General features: G+C 42.9%; 1 protein-coding gene across 12 annotated transcripts in view; it reads right to left on the bottom strand.

Moving 5' to 3' along the window:
* Window positions 1–23,682, bottom strand: part of LOC127043697 (poly(rC)-binding protein 3-like) — a 751,631-nt gene that overhangs the window by 180,578 nt on the left and 547,371 nt on the right. Inside the window, exon 1 of one of the 12 annotated variants that reach the window (XM_050937763.1) lies at window positions 18,833–18,857. The exons of 10 other annotated variants lie outside the window; for them this stretch is intronic. The gene's annotated coding sequence lies outside the window, so the exon portion shown is untranslated. Of the gene's footprint in view, window positions 1–9,842; window positions 9,884–18,832; window positions 18,858–23,682 lie in introns of those variants that run through there. One more of the 12 variants, XM_050937762.1, reaches the window with a different exon arrangement.

Raw genomic sequence — 23,682 nt, 5'->3', positions numbered from 1 at the left:
CCATAGATGCAGGGTTAACAGGGTCCAACAAGTAGAGAGAAACAGAGGGATGAGCCCTAGAAGAAAGAGGCTTTACTTCCACTGGAGTGTCATTATCTTATCCTTGATTCTTTTAATGGCTGATCTGAAAACTTACATTCCTTCAGGCAGCGACAAACTGTTTAATAAAAGAGAATTAATTTTTCCACTTAACCTTGCTGAGCTTTTCTCTGTCTGGAAAGATATATTCATTACAAAGCAAGCGAAGGGAGAACATTGTGCAGTACTTGAAGAGGTGTTATACTTGCAGAGGGGCACTTTCCTCCATATGTTAGAGAGCTGCTCAGTGGTAGTTATATCCACACTCAAAACCTTGAGAAGCTGAAACTATTAAACAGCTCTTTCTGTTCATCCCCAAAGAAACACAAACACTCTGTACTCAGCCCAGCGCATGTAGCAAACTGTCTACGCTCACCAGATACCATTGCAGGCCAGCTGACACTAATCCCCCTGGGCTGCTCAGATAAGAAGTTAAGAAAAAAAATGCACAGCTATTCTCTCTTGCTGACAATGTGACCAAAAGTAGTATGGCTACATGATGCCTGCCTCTGACTTTCCTATCAACAGTGCTGTAAGAGCCTATAAATATAGTAAGGACACATACTTGTGCTGCAAAGCCCACTTAGCTTTATCCTCATTCCCTGGCTTCTTCACCCGATGCCAAATAATTCTACTGGATTGGAACAACGCTCTCGGACATTCAGAAAGGAATTGAGTAACATGATAGCACCTTTTGTTTCAGAAACACAAACAAAACAAAAAAATGAAACTAAAGCTTTTGATTAGGAACCAGTTGGATTATTTCAGCTTCAAGAATCCTCTACCCATACATATTTTTTTTGTCTCCTATTGCACATTTTTCTGTTACTTTTTACACCCCGCACTGCAATCCTCCTGGGCCAGGCTACTGTTCTCACGGTACTTTAAGTTAAAACAACAACAACAATGCTTATAGGATGAAACTCACTCTTGGGCAGTGCTGCTGACACCACACAGCGTGCCCCCTTGGGGAATGGGGGAGGTGATGGTAGAGCGACCATTCTGGGGTTTCTCTATCCCCTGCCAATGCAAGGGTGGCTCTATGGTTTTTGCCGCTCCAAGCACGGAAGTCAGGTGGCTTCCTGGGGCGGCAAGCCGTGGGGAGCAGCCTGACGGTCGCTGTGAGGGCGGCAGTCAGGCTGCCTTTGGCGGCTCGCCAGCAGGTCGTCCGCTGGCCATGTGGATTCAGCAGCATGCCTGCGAGAGGTCCGCCAGTGCCATGCCTTCAGTGTCCCAGGCGCCGAATTACTGCGGGACCCGCGGACCTCCCGCAGGCAAACTGTCAAAGGCAACCTGACTGCCGCCCTCACAACGACCATCAGGCCGCTCCTCACGGCTTACCGCCCCAGGCACACGCTTGCTGCGCTGGTGCCTGGAACCGCCCCTGGCCAATGCTGAACTGAATTGCATGACAGCTCCAAAGATACTGGCACTGGGGAGAAACTAGAGGTTTGCCATGAAATGGGCAACCAAAGCCATGCCTACACAGATCCAATGGCTGGGAGCTGCTGTTTGAGCCCAGAGGTTGGAAGAGTGGCTTTGAATGATTACAGAGAAATTGACTGCCTCTCTTTGCATCACTGGGAGGAGGTATTCATTCCTGCCTAGTTATGCTCTGAAGCCAGGGCCGGTGCAAGGATGTTTTGCACCCTAGGCAAAACTTCCACCTTGCGCCCTGCCCCGCCCTGAGGCACCCCCGCCCTGATGCGCCTCCCCCCACGGCAGCTCCCCGGCGCCCCCCTCACCCCAGCGCACCCCTGCTCCGCCTCCAGCCCGAGCATGCCATTGCTGCTTCACTTCTCCCGCCTACCAGGCTTGCGGCACCTAAGCTGAGGCAGAGCAGGGGTGAGCTGGGGCAGGGAGTTCACCTGCATGCCGCCCCCCCCCCCTTACTTGCTGCAGGCAGCCCACCCCGTGCCACCCTGCCCCAGTTCCCTCTGCCTAAATGCTGGCGGCAACTGGGGTGGCCAAAGATCCGGTGGACTGAGGTGGAGATGGACATAGGAGACAGAAGTGTTGAGAGTCTCTGGTTTAGGATAAAAGGGGTAAAAAACTAGGTTGATGTTGTGCTAGGAGTCTACCATACGCCATCTAACCAGGTGGAAGAGGTGGATGAGGCTTTTTTTAAACAACTAACAAAATCATCCAAAGCCCAAGATTTGGTAGTGATGGGGGACTTCAACTATCCAGATATATGTTGGGAAAATAACACCGCGGGGCACAGACTATCCAATAAGTTCCTGGACTGCATTGCAGACAACTTTTATTTCAGAAGGTTGAAAAAGCTACTAGGGGGGAAGCTGTTCTAGACTTGATTTTAACAAATAGGGAGGAACTCATTGAGAATTTGAAAGTAGAAGTAAACTTGGGTGAAAGAGATCATGAAATCATAGAGTTTGCAATTCTAAGGAAGGGTAGAAGGGAGTACAGCAAAATAGAGACAATGGATTTCAGGAAGGCAGATTTTGGTAAGCTCAGACAGCTGATAGGTAAGGTACCATGGGAATCAAGACTGAGGGGAAAAACAACTGAGGAGAGTTGGCAGTTTTTCAAAGGGACACTATTAAGGGCCAAAAAGCAAGCTATTCCGATGGGTAGGAAAGATAGAAAATGTGGCAAAAGACCACCTTGGCTTAACCACGAGATATAACATGACCTACAAAATAAAAAGGAGTCATATAAAAAATGGAAACTAGGTCAGATTACAAAGGATGAATAACGGCAAATAACACAGGAATGCAGGGGCAAGATTAGAAAGGCAAAGTCACAAAATTAGCTCAAACTAGCTATGGGAATAAAGGGAAACAAGAAGACTTTTTATCAATACATTAGAAGCATGAGGAAGACCAAGGACAGGGTAAGCCCACTGCTCAGTGAGGAGGGAGAAACAGTAACAGGAAACTTGGAAATGGCAGAGATGCTTAATGACTTCTTTGTTTCGGTCTTCACTGAGAAGTCTGAAAGAATGTCTAACATAGTGAATGTTTATGGGAAGGGGGTAGGTTTAGAAGATAAAATAAAAAAAGAGCAAGTTAAAAATCATTTAGAAAAGTTAGATGCCTGCAAGTCACCAGGGCCTGATGAAATGCATCCTAGAATACTCAAGGAGTTAATAGAGGAGGTATCTGAGCCTCTAGCTGTTATCTTTGGAAAGTCATGGGAGATGAGAGAGATTCCAGAAGACTGGAAAAGGGCAAATATAGTGCCCATCTATAAAAAGGGAAATAAAATCAACCCAGGAAACTACAGACCAGTTAGTTTAACTTCTGGGCCAGGGAAGATAATGGAGCAGGTAATTAAAGAAATTATCTGCAAACACTTGGAAGGTGGTAAGGTGATAGGGAATAGCCAGCACGGATTTGTAAAGAACAAATTGTGTCAAACCAACCTGATAGCTTTCTTTGATAGGATAACGAGTCTTGTGGATAAGGGAGAAGCGGTGGATGTGGTATACCTAGACTTTAGTAAGGCATTTGATACGGTCTCACATGATATCCTCATCAATAAACTAGGCAAATACAATTTAGATGGGGCTACTATAAGGTGGGTGCATAACTGGCTGGATAACCATACTCAGAGAGTAGGTATTAATGGCTCCCAATCCTGCTGGAAAGGTATAACGAGTGGGGTTCCGCAAGGGTTTGTTTTGGGACCGGCTCTGTTCAATATCTTCATCAATGACTTAGATGTTGGCATAGAAAGTACACTTATTAAGTTTGCAGATGATACCAAACTGGGAGGGATTGCAACTGCTTTGGAGGACAGGGTCAAAATTCAAAATGATCTGGACAAATTGGAGAAATGGTCTGAGGTAAATGGGATGAAGTTCAATAAAGACAAATGCAAAGTGCTCCACTTAGGAAGGAACAATCAGTTTCACATATACAGAATGGGAAGAGACTGTCTAGGAAGGAGTATGGCAGAAAGAGATCTAGGGATCATAGTGGACCACAAGCTAAACATGAGTCAACAGTGTGATACTGTTGCAAAAAAAGCAAATGTGATTTTGGGATGCATTAACAGGTGTGTTGTAAACAAGACACGAGAAGTCATTCTTCCACTCCACTCTGCATTGGTTAGGCCTCAACTGGAGTACTGTGTCCAGTTCTGGGCACCGCATTTCAAGAAAGATGTGGAGAAATTTGAGAGGGTCCAGAGAAGAGCAACAAGAATGATTAAAGGTCTTGAGAACATGACCTATGAAGGAAGGCTGAAAGAATTGGGTTTATTTTGTTTGGAAAAGAGAAGACTGAGAGGGGACACGATAGGAGTTTTCAGGTATCTAAAAGGGTGTCATCAGGAGGAGGGAGAAAACTTGTTCACCTTAGCCTCTAATGACAGAACAAGAAGCAATGGGCTTAAACTGCAGCAAAGGAGATTTAGATTGGACATTAGGAAAAAGTTCCTAACTGTCAGGGTAGTTAAACACTGGAATAAATTGCCTAAGGAGGTTGTGGAATCTCCATCTCTGGAGATCTTTAAGAGTAGGTTAGATAAATGTCTATCAGGGATGGTATAGACAGTATTTGGTCCTGCCATGAGGGCAGAGGACTGGACTTGATGACCTCTCGAGGTCTCTTCCAGTCCTAGAGTCTGAGTCACCGCGGTTGCTGCCGAAGAAAATGCCGCCCCTCAAATCCTAGCACCCTAGGCGACCCCCTAGGTCACCTAATAGGTTGCACTGGCCCTGTCTGAAGCCCACTTACTTGGACTTTGTGTGGACCAGTGGCCGGGCATTTCATCCTTAGGGCCCAATGCTGCTCTCATTGATCTGAGTGGCAGTTCTGCCACTGACTTTAATGAGAACAGGCTTGGTGAATAATAGTACCACCTGACAGCATTCATTTTGTCACTAATCTGAGGCCACCTAGAACACTTAAAATGGGCCTCTATAACTAACATAACTATATATTCAGAATGGAAATGCCTGTGTCATAAACAGATAAGAAAAATTAATAGAACAGAAGTGCTTCATATCTCTTTGCCTGTAAAGGGTTAACAAGAACAGGGAGCCTGGCTGTCACCTGACCAGAGGACCAATCAGAGGACAGGATACTTTCAAATCTTGAGGGAGGGAAGTTTTTGTGCTGTGCTGTTAATTTTGGTTGTTGTTCACTCTGGGGGCTCAGAGGGAGCAGACGTGCAACCAGGTTTCTGTCCAATCTCTCCGATACAGGCTCTTATAAGTTCAGACTAGTGAGTACTAGGTAGATAAGGTGAGTTAGGCTTATGTTTGTTTTCCTTATTTGCAAATGTGTATTTGGCTGAAAGGAGTTCAAATTGGTATTTTGCTGAAAAGATTTTAATTTGTACTTGAATACTTAGGCTGGGAGGGTGTTCCCAGTGTCTATAGCTGAAAGACCCTGTACCTATTCCATTTTAAATTTACAAAAATACTTTTTACTGTTTTTCCTTCTTTAATTAAAAGCTTTTCTTGTTTAAGAACCTGATTGTTTTTTTATTCCGGTGAGATCCCAGGGGACTGGGTCTGGATTCACCAGGGAATTGGTGAGGAGAAAGAGGGAAGAGGGAGAGAGAGGCTGATTTCTCTCTGTGCCAGGATTACTTTCTCTCAGGAAGAATCTGGGAGGGGAAGAGAGAAGGAGGGGGGGAAGGTGCATTTTCCTCTCTGTTTCAGGATTCAAGGAGTGTGAATCACACAGTGATCTTCCAGGGTAACCCGGGGAGGGGAAGCCTGGGAGAGGTAATGGTGGGGGAAAGGGTTTGCTTTCCTTGTGTTAAGATCCAGAGGGTCTGGGTCTTGCGGGGTCCCCGGACAAGGTTTTGGGGGGACCAGAGTGTACCAGGCACTGGAATTCCTGGTTGGTGGCAGCGCTACAGGTTCTAAGCTGGTGATTGAGCTTAGAGGAATTCATACTGGTACCCCATCTTTTGGACGCTAAGGTTCAGAGTGGGGGATTATACCATGACAGCCTGTAATTGGCAGGCACCCCAAACATGGCAAGAAGTAGCACATTTTAGAGACAAATCAACACAAATAAGAAGTTTTACCTGAAATATGAAAAATTATTCAAAATCTTTATATGCAAACATCTACAAAGAAGTATATTAAGCAACACTTGACATAGTCTCAGCTGAGGATAATGAACCAAATCCATCCCTGGCATAGATGCAGATGGAAGCTACTAAGAAATGTGCCCCTTTATGCCAAGGCTAAAATTTGGCCAGGAATATTAAGGAACAATCTGTCAAAATCTAAGCTCATCAAGCAATGTTAATGTGTCTTTATTTAACAGAGCATTTAGTTTGGATGGTTAGGGGATTTTGGTAAGCAAGGAATAATTTATTAGTAGTAGTTTTAAGGTAGTACTTAGTCATGGACCTGGTACCCACTGGGCTGAGTGCTGTACAAACACTCCTCAGTAAGAAAGTTGAAATTCTAGTAACCCTCCAAGTGAGGGCAATTCAAGAGGTCAGCAACACTCTTAGAGACAAAGAGATTTCCCCGATAAAGACCTGGTTCTGCCCCCACTGAAGTCATCTGGAATTTTGCCATTGCCTGCAATGAAAACAGGAGCTGGCCCTGAGGCTTTTCAGTAAGGATTCCTCCTGGTTCTCTTCCTCATTCCAATTAAGAGTAAATATCCTTAACCACAGCAGCCTAAAATAATGTCCAAGGGAAGAGCAACACCACTACAGCAAATGTTAGATCAAACAGCAGACATTTTGTAGAGAAGATTATTCACTGTGAAAAATGTAAATTACAGAGAAAAATTCAACAATTGTATAGTTTAGTTTTTATTTCTGTAATAGTTTTAATGAGAAAAGTTGTGGTTTTATTTAGTGACTAAAGGGGATCCATATGATTTTTTTTCATATATATTTTAAAACTCAACCCAAAATTGAAGGGTTTGCAAAGCTGAGGGATAAACCTGAAAAGGTTTAGGAGGTTTGGTGTAGTCTGGTTCAGAACCTAAAATGCTGTAGGTATAGTATAGTGTCTAGTGTAGCAATCAAGCTTGCAATGTTATTAGAACAGGCTCTCTCAGTACTTTTGCATCTGGTCAGATATGAGAATGACTTTTCGCTCTCAGCGTTTTAACTCTACTACTTTGGCTCTCAACTGAAATTGGAAAGCACAAAGGACAGAAGAAGAGTGGAAAGTGGCCTAGAAATGTGTGAAGTAGGCAGCATGCTTCACAACACAAAATTAGATTTACATCTCATAAGCAAAGCTATATGTGCTTTAGGATAGGATAGGAACTGTATCAACCCAAATCAGTAGCTATCTAAAGGGAGCAAAGAGGCTGAAAGTAGGTTTGATATTAGATTGGAAACTCAATACAATCTTGCAGTTTGAGTCTTTTGTTGGAAAAGCCACTGTACAGAACCCTAATGTGACCACAAATGGAATATTACATGCAGCTCTGGCCTCTGCCATTTGAGAACGATATAAAATAATTAGATACATACATAGAAGGGCAACTACAATGATCCAGGGATTGATGGATAAGACATTGATTATGAAGGTAGACTAAGGAAACAAAAACTATATAATCTAGAAAAGAGGATTGAAGGGAATAAGATCATCATCTATAAAGACCTTCAAAGCAACAATGTAGATGGAAGAAGAGAATTATTTAGTCTCAGAAGATGATAGGACAAGAAGCAATTGTCTGAAGCTAAAGAAGGAAAACTAGGATGAAAAAGTTTATGCTAAGTATCTGAAAAAGGTTTTTTTCAGTAACACCAATTAAGCAATAAAATAGATGATCAAGGAAAGTAGTTGAGGAACCACAGTGCAGATATTCAAGGACAATGTAGACAAGATGTTACGGAGAACATTTTAGTGAATAGTCCTAAGCAGATGGTTTGCATTTTGAACCAGCTTGAGCCTTTTCAGGAGGTGGCTTCATTCTTGCACAACAGTTGAAATATTCTGGAACTCACAAGTGTGATGATCACCCCGGCCAAGTCTCTCTCCAACAGGATGATGTACAAATCTATTGGCGTATTGCAGACAGAATTGGGTGGGTTTTGTTCCACCATCCTAGCTATTTGGAAGTCCAATAGCACTGACAGATTCAAGAAACCCTAGGCTAAGTAAGGATGGATGTCACAACCTGGTAGGTGCCCTTGATATTGGTGGACTGTTTTTGGAGAGGCAGTTTCTTCAAAGTGCTTTCCCCTTCCTAACAGCATGATCTCGGACTTGAATGGGCTCAACTACATCCAGCTGCTCCTCATCCAGGTGCTGATTAAGGCATTACGAAATCTGGGAGATGGTGCTGTTTAAGTCTGATGTAGAGGACACAATGAGCTAGCGTCATCTGCAATTTGCTGATACTTCAGCATGTGTTGTCTCACCAATTTTCCATAATGTCTCCAGATAGATGCCGAATAATATGGAGGAGAGTACTGAGCTTTGTGGGAATCTGCAGATTAGGGCTTACGAGGTGTTAGGATCCAGCCATTTCAGAGTGTTCCCATTAACCCCTGCAGCCTTTTGAATGTAGGAGTTGAGTACAGAAAAAATTGCATAAATGGGGCTCTCAGACAGATACAACACCATAAAAGTTACAAAAGAACATGCAGTGAGCACTAATGGCATCTAAGACCTGTCTCCAATTAATCTAATAGAACAGCTGCAGTGGTGTAGCGACACATTGTACAAACAACCATACACCTAATAATGTTAAACATACTTCTAGCAACCCTCCCAAATTACAATAGCGATATGTAGAAGCAACAAGAACATTTTCTATTTATTAGAATTGCTGTTCACATTGTGGGGAAATTTTCTATTTGAGCAGGCAACTCTCATTAATGTTAACATGAGCACTGCCAGAAGAATATAACCCCTTTGTACTGTATCCATGGCTATTACAGACATTTAATCTGTAATGGAAATGCCAAAGGCTCAGTTAAGGAGGGTGCTACAGTCCTGTCACTTACAAAACTTTCATGGTATGGTATTTACACACACATAAGGGCTGCACAATCATTATTAGACCAAAAGATAAAATAGGTAATTGTGGCAAATATAAATATCCATATACAAAATCCAACTTGTCTGCCCTTAAATTTCTTCTGCCTATTTCTTTGCCAGTGATTATTTTAATTATTTACTGTATCACACAGCTGTGGCTAAAATACTACTATGGTATACTGGAAATATACCAATGCTTTCCAGGAAGCATTATTTAACAACCAACTAAAAGCATATTTGCTTAATTTGATTAGTCCTTCCCAAAGGCAGATGTAAATATGCACAGCTTTGCCAGGCTGTTTCAGGTGCACTGGCCACCATCCAGGTTCCTGAAGTGCTGCCACAGGATATATCTTGTTGTGCTGTAAGTCCCTCTTTTGGTTTGCATCAGAAGCGCAAGGGCTGTACGGGGCGGACAGTTTTGAACAGGAAGAAAATACTCAAATAGAAGATTACCTTTTAAACATTTCACTACTGGAAGTCTCGCATAGCACTGAAGCATTCCCTGGGTAAACTAGGAAGTCCACTGCCAATCCTGAGCACCGTCCAAAGGATGACATCCCTAACATCTGCAAGGAGACCCTCCAACATATGGATCTCTCCCATGGATCCGTCCTACGTGGAAGGTGATACCATTTCCCCTTTCCCAGAACCCAGTGAGTCAGGATCATGAGAGGGTGGGGGACAGGAGTAAGAAGATGAAGAGACTGTGTGGCCCTATATTAGGTGGGGTAGGGCCTATGAAGCACAGTCCTCATGGATTTTAATCCAGACACAACTTGCAGTTGCATTACCTATATTACAAAGCACTTACTTCCACAATGAGAAACTGCCCTGCAGCAGTGGCCCATGGAAATTGCTGGCAGTGGGGAGCCTGACTGTCATGAAGTTGTGGTTTGCTGGAAGGAGGAAGCACAGAGTTGGCAAAGAGGCATAGAGCCTCTGCTTGGATAGCCTTCCAAGGAGGGGTGCCACGAGAATTTTTCTAAAGAGGGGGTTGGCACATTTATGTTCTCACCAAGCTTCCTCTTCTCTTTCTGGAACAGGCCTGAAAGTGGAAGAAGTGGAGGAAGCAGAGTGAGGAGATAGCAGTCTGGGTTTCTGGGAAGTGGGTAGCCAGGTTTAGGTGGTATTAGGGGCCAGAACCTAAGGAGGAGCCACCCCCCTTTTACTCCAGGCCATGTTGGTTATTTTCCTCTGCCCACCCCCTCCAGAGAGATGAGGACCAGCCAGGACTATGGCTAGAGGGGTGTGTGGCAAAACCCTTTGCCGCTCCCAAATACCTCCAGATCTGGGACCTGCTTGTGGGCGGGCCAAGAGTAGGCGCAAACCCCATTGCTCCAACAGACTAACAAAGGAAAAACTCCACAAGGAATTTTTATGGAGATTTCCTCTTCATGAGCCCCCTCCCACCAGGTTTACCACAGGACAGGGCCATCTGAACCTCAGCTTTTCATAAAATCATTGGCTTTAATATCCGAGTAAGCGCTAGGTTAAATTTTAACACAATCCTCAGAATCTGGCTCCAAGAAGCCAGAGACTGGGGGTAAAAGAATACATCAAAGTAGCCAGTTTAACTGGCTTGTTATGTGAAATAGTAACCAGGGAGAGTGCACTAAAATACATCAGCAGTGACAAGTCTAAAACTATCATCAACTAAGAACACAGAGTTGCAATACTTTAAATTGCCAAAATATGGTATTTGGGGCACATCATCCTTTTTAAAGATGTTTTTATGGGGGTGTTTGTGTGTACAAACTGCTGAGAAGAGGGAGTTTTAAATGAATACATGGTCCTTACATTATTATTACATATTCCCAAATAAAACATCACAATTTTAAAGAAGAGATTTATTTTAATGTATATAGCTAAATCAGTCCCTTTTATGGATAAGACTTGCAAAAGAAAGAAAGATAGTCACAGGCAACTGTTGCTCTATTCAAGACTGTTGACACAAAAGCTAGTCTCATGATAGGAGCTACAAAGGCAGTTTTGTTTGTTGCTGCAGCTACTATCTAACCATCTAAAATATATCCTAATAGATGGTTCTCAGTGAAAAAGCATGTGAGTGCACACAATTTTCTGCTTGCTGAGGGTTCATGAACAAGTCTGTTTTTTTCAAAGTACTGAAGATTAGATAGATTATCAGCCATACTTCCTTTGCAAACGAGATCTGTGAAGTTTTAGAGTTTCTACCTCTCTAGCCATCTGAGACAATATGATTGCAACAGAAAACATACCAGACCAAATTCATCACTACTCTAATTCTGTTGGCACCAGGGAAGAATTTGGCTCATTGACTGCAGAAATATTTGGAGGTCAGACCTGATCCTACACTTTGCATATTAAACATTCTCAAAACAGAGAAAGAAGCAGGTTTTATCCCAGGAGATCTCCATCTTTTATTTCATTGTACAGCTGATGTTATGCTATAAACAAATAAATTATATACACTGGAATAACAATAAATGGAGACATGTTTAGTCTACTGATCTGTGAGATAAAAGAGTTGCCCTCCAGCTCCCCTCTTAGTGCACCGGAGCAATTGGAGCATTTATAGAGCTCTGCTCCATGGTCTGCAGGGGGGTGCAGACTCCTGTATAAACTCTGCAAATCCTGCCCCCTATAGTATAACCTCACTGCTTCTGCCACAGTAAGACTCTTTGTGACTATGGAAGATGGAGCAGGATTTTGCCCCACAAGCAGAATTTGACTATAGCTGAATCCCCTGTAAATCATTTCTATTTCACTTGATTAAAAAATGTTTAGATTAGGACTTTAGGACAGGATTATAGAGCACTGCAGATATTTTCATTAGTCTTTTCTTTCCTATGGATTGAGAGATGCAGCTAAAAACAAGGATTCTTTGGAGAGACATAAGTCAAAGGAAACAATTCAGAAGATGCATTAGCAAGATGGAGGGGGCACATCAGCTCGCTCCCTGCTCACTTTTATATTTTTACTGTTTATTTGCTTCTCAAACAGGATAAGACAAGGAGGGCCTGATTCTGCCCCAACTCAGAATTCACAACTGCCATGTTATGGGCTGCTAACCATTTGAAATCTAATCCAATTCAAGAAAAAATCATTTCAACTACTTCACCTGCTCAGAATCACTGGGTTTTACAACATTTTCCTATTTTTTTAAAATTTTGTTCTCTTCCCTGTTGTTGTGCGAAAGTCTATTGTTTGTGAGAGTCTATCTTAATGATCATAAAGGGCAAAACAGAGAAACTGATACACAGTGTTGTGCATTTGCCAAAATAAACACAAAGGGAAAAATATTTTTCTCTAAATCTTTCAGCTATGGTAATCCTGTGTGTTAGTTGTAACAAGAGTAGGTAAATATGTGTGGGCTCTGGGGGGGTTGGGGCTCAGGCTTACGTTCGATAGCTGCCGGTCAACGGCGCAGCAGGGCTAAGGCAGGCTCCATGCCTGTCCTGGCTTCGCACTATGCCCTGGAAGCGGCCAGCAGGTCAGGATCCTCGGGGCGTAGAAGGGTCAGGAGGCTCTACGCGCTGCCCTCCCAACTCCCATTGGCCACGTTCCCAACCAATGGGAGCGCAGAGCTGGTGCTCAGGGCGGGGGCAGCATGTGGAGCCCCGTGGCCCCCCTCCTAGGAACTGGACCTACTGGCTATTTCTGGGGTGCAGCGCAGTGCCAGGACAGGTAGGGACTAGCCTGCCTTAGCCCTGCAGCACTGCCAACCAGACTTTTGACGGCCCAGTCAGCGGTGTTGACCAGAGCCACCACGGTCCCTTTTCGTTCAGACGTTCTGGTTGAAAACTGGATGCCTGGCAACTCTAAGGGTGCTATGAGAAACTTTGAATAAAAGCTGTCCCTAATTATTTACCCCAAACCATTTTCTCTATCGAGACTCCCCCTAATCCCCTCTAATTTTCCTTTCCCACTGTCTCCCCTAGCTCCTCTCTTTGGAAAATCCACATTGAAGTACACCAAAAGGCAATGGGCCTGGTTCTAAACCCACTCATAGCAGCTTTACGGCAGAGTTACTTCTGACTTACGCTCGTCTGAGATCAGAAGAGCCTTTACTGCTGCTGAATCTTCCCCAAAGCAGCACTGGTTTATCTATCATGTTGCTGCACTTATGTGTAAGGCTCCGTGTTTGTCACACGCTGGACTTCCTGTGACTTCTGCAGTGGCTGCTATGCCTGGCCTGGGGGCTGCCTGAGCAGGAGTTTGGGTGGGGGCGGGGGGCTCAAGGCTGGGTGCAGGGAGGGGGTTACCATGGGGGGGTTCCCCAAAAGGATGACAGGAACTCCTGTCCCTCAGCTCCTAGATCCACAGGCTGCCTCTGCTGGCAGGCACCACCCCCACAGCTCCCACTGGCCATGGTTCCCAGCCAATGGGAGCTGCAGAACGGGGGCTTGGGGCAGAGCAGAGACAGCACAGGGAGCTCAGGAGCAGGGTAGGGAGCTGCTCCAGCTCTGCCTCCCCTCACCTCCAAGCACCCATGGTGCACCCCTCCCAACACGCCCCTCCCGAGCACCCGTGGTACCTCTCTCCCGGGCTGCCCCCCCCAAGCACCCACGGTGCCCCCCTCCTTGGCCATCCCTGCTAATCCCCCCCCCAAGTTTTAGTCAGGGGTATATAGTAAAAGTCATGGACAGGTCACCCATGGGCCATGAATTTTTGTTTACTGCCTGTGACTTTTACTAAAAATACGCACGACTAAAACGTAGCCTTATTGATGTGTAGATCAAACTCAGTAAAACGATTAGATGGTCCTCCTGTTGGGACTTTGGACAAAAGGTGGCAAAGGAGTAATGTCTATCAGGGAGCCAATGGGGAGGGAAAGTACCAGGTGGCACTGTAAATGGGACAATATTCGCCTGTTCATTGCAAGTAAGTTGGTTTTACTGGCAACTGACCTTTAGGTGAAAATACTGACTGCAGTGGTGTAATATTACTTGTTAGTTACCCATTTGCTGAACTACTATCCGTATGCATTTTGGTGAGAGGCATAGCTTGTTGTATTTCTCATGCTACAACAACACTGATAGCATAGCCACACAAAACCTGATCGCATAGCCACTGAATCGCTCCAGCAAATAACGAAGAAATACGTTTTGATAAAAATTGATAATTGCTATAGAGAAAATGAAGCAAAATGTCAATCTGAAAGCTCTCCTGACCTAAATAGAAAACAGAGCTGTTCCTGTTGAAACTCCCACTAGACTTGTTTACTAGAAACAAGTTCTCAGAAAGCAGACATAAAAGAAATGCAAACCCGGCCAAAGCAAATTCATTTTCTTTAAAATTTAAGCAAATGTGTGTGGAAATTTTATTTTTAAGGCATCTGCCCAGCTCCAATAAATAAAAGTGTGTCAGAACGTTAATGTAGTACAAACATGAATAATTTGCTTCAGAAAGATGACAGTCACGGTTTAAAATCACAGTGAAGTGAAGTTTCCAGTGAAATATTTCAAACTGTTAGGAATTAATGCATCTTTGAAATCAATAGAGACAAATAAGGATGTTTTTAAAATCTACTAAGTCCTCCACAAAATAATCCAAATATAAAAAAACATGAATCTAAAACATATGAATTGCATTAGTAGAAAGGAAATGCACTTTAGTTGCATCTGTAATCTTTTATGCTCATCTAATATCCTCTAAAAGTATTATTTAGACAATATATTTCTCTATCTGGCAAGCTCAGTCATATTCCCATAGAGAGCATCAGATTTTAATGCATTTTTAACTATGCTGTTAGAGGCATACAGAACTAATATGTAGGTGACATTTTATTAGTAGCTGTAGGCAAACCCAGATCTGGCTACTTTATTATTTATCTCCCTGTACATATACAATCTGGTGCTTTTAACTTTATTGACTGATATTATGCACCAGAGAGAGGATCTTTGCTGTATACTCCTCATGAAGGGAAAACAGAAAGGTCACAAGGTAAAAGAAAACTCCATTTTCATTGTAGCTTTAATGTACTGCTCCTAAGGGAATTCCAGTTGCTTTAGAAAGGTTTAGATATATATGGGTGGGCCTCTGTTGCTCCTGAGCCCACTAAAAGCCTATCCATCTGTGCCCAATGCAATGTAATAAAGGCACAGTAAAAAGAACAGCTTTAGCCTGTGTACATTATCTAAGTAAAAACAAGTCTGCCCTACAGTTTATTACCAAGTCTGCAATTACTTTACTTGCCCCCCCCTCTACATCCCTAAGATAAGGTTCATTTTTTAACATTGAGTATAGAAGGCATAAAAATGTTACATTGCAGCATGATTTCCTCTTCAATAATAAATGGGATTTCCTGCTACAATGAATGGGGGAACCTAAAATGATTTAACTGGGACAAGACAAAAGGTCAAAATCTAAATCTCATAGTAGGAATCTCAAGTCTCAACAAGTTAGGGAAAAATGGAATAACCAAAACTGGCACATATGTAATCCAACAAAAGATATTCAACCCCATCCCCCTCTGAGATGTAAGATGGCAGAGAGAAATTGTATATAAAACTTCCTCATACAATTGGATACCATTAAGTAACAGATAAAGTTATAGATATCTGTCGGTAACTTAAAGGAAGAAACCCATAACTCAATATTGTAGTTTTCTCAACATCCTACTCTACAAAAAACACCTTTGAATCTCGAAGTCCAAAGTGAAGGTTCCTCTTGGAATGCCAGTGCCCTTGGTTGGTGTCAGAGTGGAGATGGAACCTAAGGTGCAGGAGCCTCTACTGTTGGAGCTAAAACATCTACCTCTGTAGGTCCTGGCTCACAGACTCAAAGGCTGTAGCAGGGTCATCAACTGCCATGGCCTAGCCACCACAGAAGAGGCCAAAGCACTATACTGAGTGGGCTTGGCTTACATTCTTGATAAATTCATAGACTAAGGCCAGAAGGGACCACTGTGATCACCCAGTCTGCCCACAAGCCATAGACCTTTCCTGAAATATTTCCTAGAGCATTTTATTTTAGATAAACATCCAATCTGGATTAAAAGATTTCCAGTGAAGGAGAACCCACCACAACCCTTGGAAAGATGTTCCAATGCTTCACTGCTAAAAATGTGCACCTTATTTCCAGTCTGAATTTGTTTAGCTTCAACTTCCAGCCATAGGATCTTGTTATACCTTTGTCTGCTAGACTGAAGAAATTCCACTCCTTCCCCTCCTGTGAGCACTGGGAAGGCACCTCTGCCCCCCTCCACCAGAACACCTGCCTGGGAAGGGGTGGGGGTGGGGAGCAGTGAAGAGCTCCTGGATTTCCTTCCCCAACCTGGAAGCGAGGGAGAGGACCATGTTACAGCTTTCTTCCCCTCAGTCCTGGGAGAGGGAGAGTGAAGAACCCCAAAAGGAGCAGAAGTGAGGCAGGAGGGTGGGAGGGTGAACTAATGGGGGATGGGGGGGGGCTGAACTGATATGGAACTGGGGTGGCAGGATTGATTTGGAGGTTGGGGGCAGACAATTGCTGGACAGGGGACGTCCAGACGTGGCAGACAGAGCTCCTGCAGCAGGGTCAAAATCACCTTACCCCCTAAACTTGGGAGCAAGGGCAATGCTGTCTCACTCATACACTGGGGAATGGGAGGGAGGCAGTTCAAAGGGTACATCTGAAAACACAATATGATCCCTTTTTTCAAAATCTCATAATTTCAGAGCCAAACTCCTGATTTTTGATCTCTTGAGGTTGACAATAATGAGGCTGAGATCAAGACACCCCTTATCCTATTTTTTGATATGCTAAACAGATTGAGTGCCTTAAGAAAGCTAACATCAGAAATATGCAGTTAAAGCCACCTAAACAACCTGACTGGTGTCCTGCATCACCTTGTCACTAAACACCAGGAGACAAATAACACACATATTTAAGGTATCAGTGACTCTGAAAAATGAAAAGTGATCTAACTCCCTTACTCTTTGCACTGCTGCTACAAACATCTTCTCCCTGTTGTCAGAACATATTCACTATTGTTGGAGATCATGTTAATTGTGCAGTCCCACACTTCCTAGATGTTGAATTCAATTATTTTAAAGTATACTGTCCAGTATGATTTGTCTAAATCCCTGATCATAGGAAAAGAAATGTAACTTTTTCTGCTACTGCATTTGATGAACTTTTTGTAACTGCTACAGACACACTGTTACTCATTTTTTCTATTTTTTCCCCCTTCTTTTAAGTGATTTCATTGTATTTAACCATATAAAAATAGCTTTATTTCCTCCACTCAAAGCTTTGCTTTTCCTTGGTATCATTTATAGTAAGTCACATTTGTGTCTCTCTAATAATCTAACAAATGTTCATAAAAACTATTCTTCTGCTAGGCTCTATTAGAAAATATTGGATAATATTAATTATGATTTATTGCCACTTTGGTAGTTAACTTCAGCCTTGATAGTAGAATGTCCCTTCTGGCCGTAGCAGGTCAGGGACTGGGGGAGGAGAGAGGTGGAGTGTTGATTGAACTGGTAGGGGGTTGGCCATTCCATTGGATCCTGGTAGGAAGGAAGGCAACCCACTGCCACCTGGGTCCTCCTTTTCTTCTAGTCTCCCTCCCATGTAGGGATTATGTATGGGGTGGGGCTGGGGCTCTGAGGGAGCCAATTGGCTCCAGCAAACATGCCTCCCCATCCCCAGCTACCACCCAGAGGTCATTCTTGATTCTGAAAGCTGCTCAGCCCTACAGGTGGTGTAGTTCTCAGAGTTAGGTCTCTGGGCTTGCTGTGAGTCTGACCAGATCACCTTTTGTGATCAGGAAGGAATTTTTTTCCTTGGAAAAAGATTGGCAAGTTGCTCAGTGAGTTTATTTTTTGTTTGTTTGGTTTTTTTGCTTTCTTCACAGCATCCTGGATGACTGATAAATGGGGATATGAGTAAGAGAGAGTGCCGGAAAAGGTGGGGGAGGAGAGGTAATAGACATCAAAAATATTGTTGCAACTTGCGGCTGGTGTCCAGTGCAGGTAGCAGGCTTCCAGGGCCAGCTCCTGGGGAAACCCCGAGCAAGTGACGGCACACGCGCACGCGTGTGTATGTGTGTGTGTGAGAGAGAAATACATAAATCTCCACAGATTGACCTGCCTCTCATCTGCACCCTCATTCCCCCCCATGGGAGATGGTACCGGGGTCCAGTAATAGGATGGATCAGTAATGGGAGTTTGCTACCAGGGTCCCTTCTCATTCCTGGGTTATATGATATGAGGTCTTTTAACCCTGCATTGGACCTAATTAATGCCTGGCAGATTGGCGGGGTGGGGTGATTCAGCCCTCCTTTCTGCACATTAAAGTTAATGGAGTTGCAGCCTGCTGCTTTAAATCCATTCACATGTTTCCTGCGTATCCTGATCAATTCCTGTTCTCCCTATCCTTTACAAACTGCTGCAGCCATTCCTTTTGAGAAGACCAAATATAATAGATCTACATTTTCAAAAGCAGGCCAATGATTGGAGTGAATCAAGTTTTCTGTGTTTCAAGGTGGATGGAGTCAACTGATGGATTTTGAAAAGTTACCTATAAATAGGGCTGTGCCAATAGCTCATTTTTCAGTTCACAGGCAATTTAATAAAATAAAATAAATAAAATAATTCAATGTCATTCAATTATTTTGAAATTTTTGGCAAACTGAAAAGTCAAAACAAATTTCATTTGGGTTGAACAAAATGTTCCCCAACCTCCATCCCCACGTTGCCCTGCACCCCCACTCCCATTCAACCCATGTCCCCATCAGTCCCTCCACTAGCCTGTCTGAATCCCAGTTTGTGACACCTCCCCCCAGCAACCCCATGTGCCCCACTCTGTCTTTCCTACCCATATGTGAATCCTTACCTGGCCCTGCAGGCAGGGCACTGTGAGGAACGCAGACTCTACTCTCTCCCTATTCCTTGGTGAGTGGCTTCCCTCTGTTCTGGCACCACAGAGCCCCTGGTGGGCAAAAGGTATAACTGCAGCGCCTCTCTGGGAGAATGTATTTTCTGCAGAGAAAAAAAAATCTGCAGGAGACATGAATTCTGTGCATGTGCAGCAGCACAGAATTTCCCCAGGAGTACCAATTATACTGAGTTAACTGCTGCTTTTCTCTCAGAATGCATAGGTAAATCTGATCTAGAAACTATGGCTTTCCACCAAGCAGATTTTCAGTGCAATGCACTTTCAGTGAGTGTGTAGTGAATTTGTGTGCCTTCAACACAGTAAGTGTGGATTTATCCTTAGGGAAAAGTCAAGAAGACTTTAATAGGGATTGAACCAATACAAGTTTCACATAAATTCATCTAAATTCTACAGAAATTATTCTAAAAAAATCTACAGAATTTAATATCCTTTCATATGTTTTTTTGCACCTTACTACAGCTGATGCATAGTTCTATATATACAGCCCTACCAAATTCACGTCCATTTTGGTTAATTTCACAGTTATAGGATTTTAAAAATAATAAATTTCATGATTTCAGCTATTTAAATCTGAAATTTCTCGGAGTTGTAACTGTAGGGGTCCTGACCCCAAAAGGAGTTGTGTGTGTGTGTGTGGGTGTGGGGGGGGTGTTGCAGTACTGCTACTCTTACTTCTGCTGCTGGCTGTGGTGCTGCCTTCAGAGCTGGGCAGCTGGCGAGCAGCAGTTGCAGGCCGGGAGCCCAGCTCTGAAGGCAGAGCCTCTGCCAGCAGCAACACAGAAGTAAGGATGACATGGTATGGTATTGTCACTCTTACTTCTGCGCTGCTGTTGGTGGGGAGCAGCTTTCAGAGCTGGGTGCCCGGACAAAAGCCACAGCTCTCCAGTCACCAGCCACCTCTCTCCGGCTGCTCAGCTTGGAAGGCAGCACAGAAGTAAGGGTGGCAATACTGCACCCCCCCTAAAATAACCTTGTGACCCCCCCTGTAACTCCCTTTTGGGTCAGGACCCCCAATTTCAGAAATGCTGGTCTCCCCCATGAAATCTGTGTAGTATTGGGTTAAAGCACATAAAAGTCCATTTTTCACAGTGGGAGATGCATTTTTCATAGCTGTGAATTTGGTAGGGCTCTATCTATATTGTTTAAATATAGAATGATTCAAAATAACCAAAGAAATTATTTTCTATTAAATTCTATATGACTCTTCCATAAGGGTAGGCACATGATTCATATCAATGTTAAATTAAATACATGGGCTTAACCTGAAACCAGACAAAATTGCTTTTAACAGCCTATTGACCATTTGCTACCAACAGATCCACACTGCAATTTGGTCCTTTTAGATGCGATTCCCCAGGCCCTCAAAAATTTCTCCAACAGGCATAGATTCCCATATACACAGTTCTTCTATGTAGGCACTGGCAGTCTCAGAAAAGTGTGTTTTTCTTCAAAGAACATGGAATTATGTACACAAAACACTAATTAGTAGTGAAGACACAGTAGGAAATAGGAGAATGTAGAGTCACATATTTTAGCACATGGCATGCCAACAGCTTAATTTGTGCTCTTGAGCTTCCATAGATATGTAGTCAACACTGATTTATCTGGCTCTATATCATTCTTTATACATCACTTACAGCTAAATCAGAGATCAAAATGCAAAATCTAGCATTTCAATGCATCAGGCGGATTTCTGAAACTACTTGAAGGCCTTTGGGCCCTAAGCCAGTGAAAGGGTTACAGGTAGGTTGGAATACATGTATGTGTGATAATGTATATGTATATGGTAATATTGGATATGCTATTTAAAGGAAATAGAATAATTTTTTTTGACTATCACTCAGAAATATCAGAGGATGACAACCACCTCAAAATATGACAGATCTTAGAGTCCCTTACTTAGTCTTTACTCTGACAAATTCCACAGAATTTCATGGGATTCAGCCTGAGGAAAGACTGAGTCATAATAAACTGAGTAAGAACCTCACAATTCAGCCTAAGGTGAACATAAGTAGAAAATTAATTTGTAGTTAAAGTTTAAAATTCTGAGAAAAGAGTATTGTTTTCTGCACATTTTCAAAAATGCTATTTTCAAGTAAAGACAATGGAGTGGAATTTATGAAGTCAAAATGTAATATGGGGGAGTGGTAATGGAGCATTTTGTGGGATGTGGCATACATGAGTGAAGTGAATGGCATGTTGTATACCTACTGTTTGGCTCTGACATACCACTGGTGAACAGTGTCTTAACAGTTTTAGGTGGCAGGTGAGGGACAGGATTTTCACTTCACTAAAATACATGCCACAAAAAACTGAGTCATCTACCTCATGATTTTAAAATACATGGTCAAATTTGGAGTCATCCGACTTATCTGGTGTTGCAAACACTGATGGGGGCATTGGACTGCTGTATGAGAACAGTTTCTTAGATTTTTTTTTTTTAATTTTTAAACAGTTCACAAGTATACAATATGTGCTGCCCATAAATTTATATTGACATAGGCAGACTGTCCATTATCTACAGTGGATCCATATTTATCAAAAGTAAATACTGTCAGGACAACACACTCGCAACAATCTTTGGAATTCATTGACACCCTGCTCTTTCATCAGAAATGTAAGTGCCTAACTGATACAACTACTCTTAGGAACAGAGATAGGCCTGAACCAAAACCAGAGATCTAAACACCTCTAAAGTTGGGGAAATTCAGAATCAAAATCTGGATCTCAATTTCACATTTGCCCTTACCTCTACCAACCAAAATCCCAAACCCACAGCCAGCAGAGTTGGAGGTTAGAGGGTCTGTTACCTCAGGCACAAGGAGCAAAGCATGTATTTCTTAATCTAGTTTATTTTAATTTCACATTGAGGAAAACTACAAACAAATACAAATAAAAACAATTAGCCTCCTTAATCAGCTTAAATAAATATAGTCAGATCTTACTGGAGCTGGGGTGGCTGGCTTGCGGTGCTGAGCTCTACTCGGCATGACAATTATTGATCAGAGGGGCTGTGAGTTTAAAAAGGGTTGTGTCTATTTGAAATATCATAGTTCTTTATTACGCTTTGTGCTGTTCTATATCCATGTTCAGTGTTCCAGTGTAATCAAAACTTCCATTATAACTTCCTGGCTAAATGCTGACATCTGCCCACAGCCATTCTAATGAGATCCTAGATGTGTACAAAGTTTTTGCAATCTGAATGACAGCCACAAAAAGTTTTGTGTTTATTGAAGGCCTGACTCTGTCCTCCTAATAGGGTTTCAATGGTGGATAGATCTGGTGCTGGCCTGTAAATGGGAGTAAGGGTGGCAGGACTGGGCCCTGAATATGTTGGTAAAAACGGCTTTTTCAGGGCTGGATTGTGCAAATTGTACAAAGGCTAAAGGAGTGGTATGGAGACACACTGCCTCAAGGGGAGCACCAGAAGGCACCCTGCCTTTGGGTAATGCAGCTTATGCCCTTCATGTGATGTCTCTGCTCCCTGTAGATTGCTGTGTGCCATCAGGGGGCACAATACCTGTTTTCTCTTGGCTGAAGGGGATGCAAATTCTGCTGGGCCCTTATATGGGCTGTGCTGTCTGCGGACGGCTCCTTGCAGTCTCTACCACACTGCATCACTCAGCAAAATCCTCGATTTAGCATTAATGGCAGTCCCCTTTGCTGCCAACAAACAGATCTATGACTCTTTCCATTTCAGGTTGATAAAACCCTTTAGGGAGTACTCTCCCTGTTCTGTATGCATGTGTGAAGCAAGTGTGGGTTCAGATGTATTTGGGGTTTGCTGTGCTGTATTGGGGAGCCAATGTAGTTATGACATAGCAGAGCAATTTAAAAAAAAAATCCAAGTCTTCATTTGAGTATCAGTAAAGCATGCCGTTTTTTAAGCTCATGCCAACTCAAAGTTTCAAATGTTTGAAACATTTTTGGGCTGATAAACCACATTTTTTTCATAATTTTTCAATTAGCTCAAATGCAAATTTTATTGAGTGATGCTGCAAGAACATTCTCAAAGGCCTGCATACATGACCAGATCTAGGAGTAACCACCACTAGACTACCTAAGCAGAGAAGATCTTCTCAAAACAAGCAGGTACTCAGCGTCTCTACTCTGAGCCTGCCAATAACTTGTGGTATGGTCAAATCCTATGGTCCTTGCCTACTACTTCCTCAGGGGCATGTCTATTGAAGTCAGTGCACCAAGTTTTGCTGGTTTATTGGGTCTTTAGTCAGATAAAACTCTGAGGGCTGGCTGAGAAGTCTGGTCCAAACCTCTGAGGGGGTTGATGTAGAAGGAAAGTTCAGCAGAATCGAAAGGTCCTCTTCAGGCTTGGGAAAAAGTCTGATTTCAGTTGGAGTTTTGCCCGAATAGGGACAGAGTGAAAAAAAATATATAAATGGGCCCATTAGGAAAAAAATTATTCCACAAAATTTTCTTTTAAATTTAAATAAAAGCTTTATATCTTTAAAAACAGGTTCCAATGTACTTATTGCACTGATTTATAAAACTGGCCACTCTATTAGGAGGATTTGGCGGAGTTGAACCCAAATCAAAATGCCTAAGAATATGTATGGAAATGTTTAACAGAACATAGAGGTTTCAGTGTCCAGGTTAATACAATTCAGGCCATTCATATTGAAGAGATTATGACTTTGTTTGGCAAGAAATTTGCATTATATTAACATGGAATTAATTGACCCAAACATGATTTACTGTGGCTGAAACCAAACATTTCTTATTGACGGAGTTTCATATGTGAAGTCTGAATATTTTCATGTCTTATAGGC

Source organism: Gopherus flavomarginatus, chromosome 2, assembly GCF_025201925.1.
Source record: "Gopherus flavomarginatus isolate rGopFla2 chromosome 2, rGopFla2.mat.asm, whole genome shotgun sequence".
NCBI classification, from domain to species: Eukaryota; Metazoa; Chordata; order Testudines; family Testudinidae; genus Gopherus; species Gopherus flavomarginatus.
Note: the sequence above shows the minus strand (reverse complement) of the source record. Positions and strands in the feature narration are given on the sequence as shown.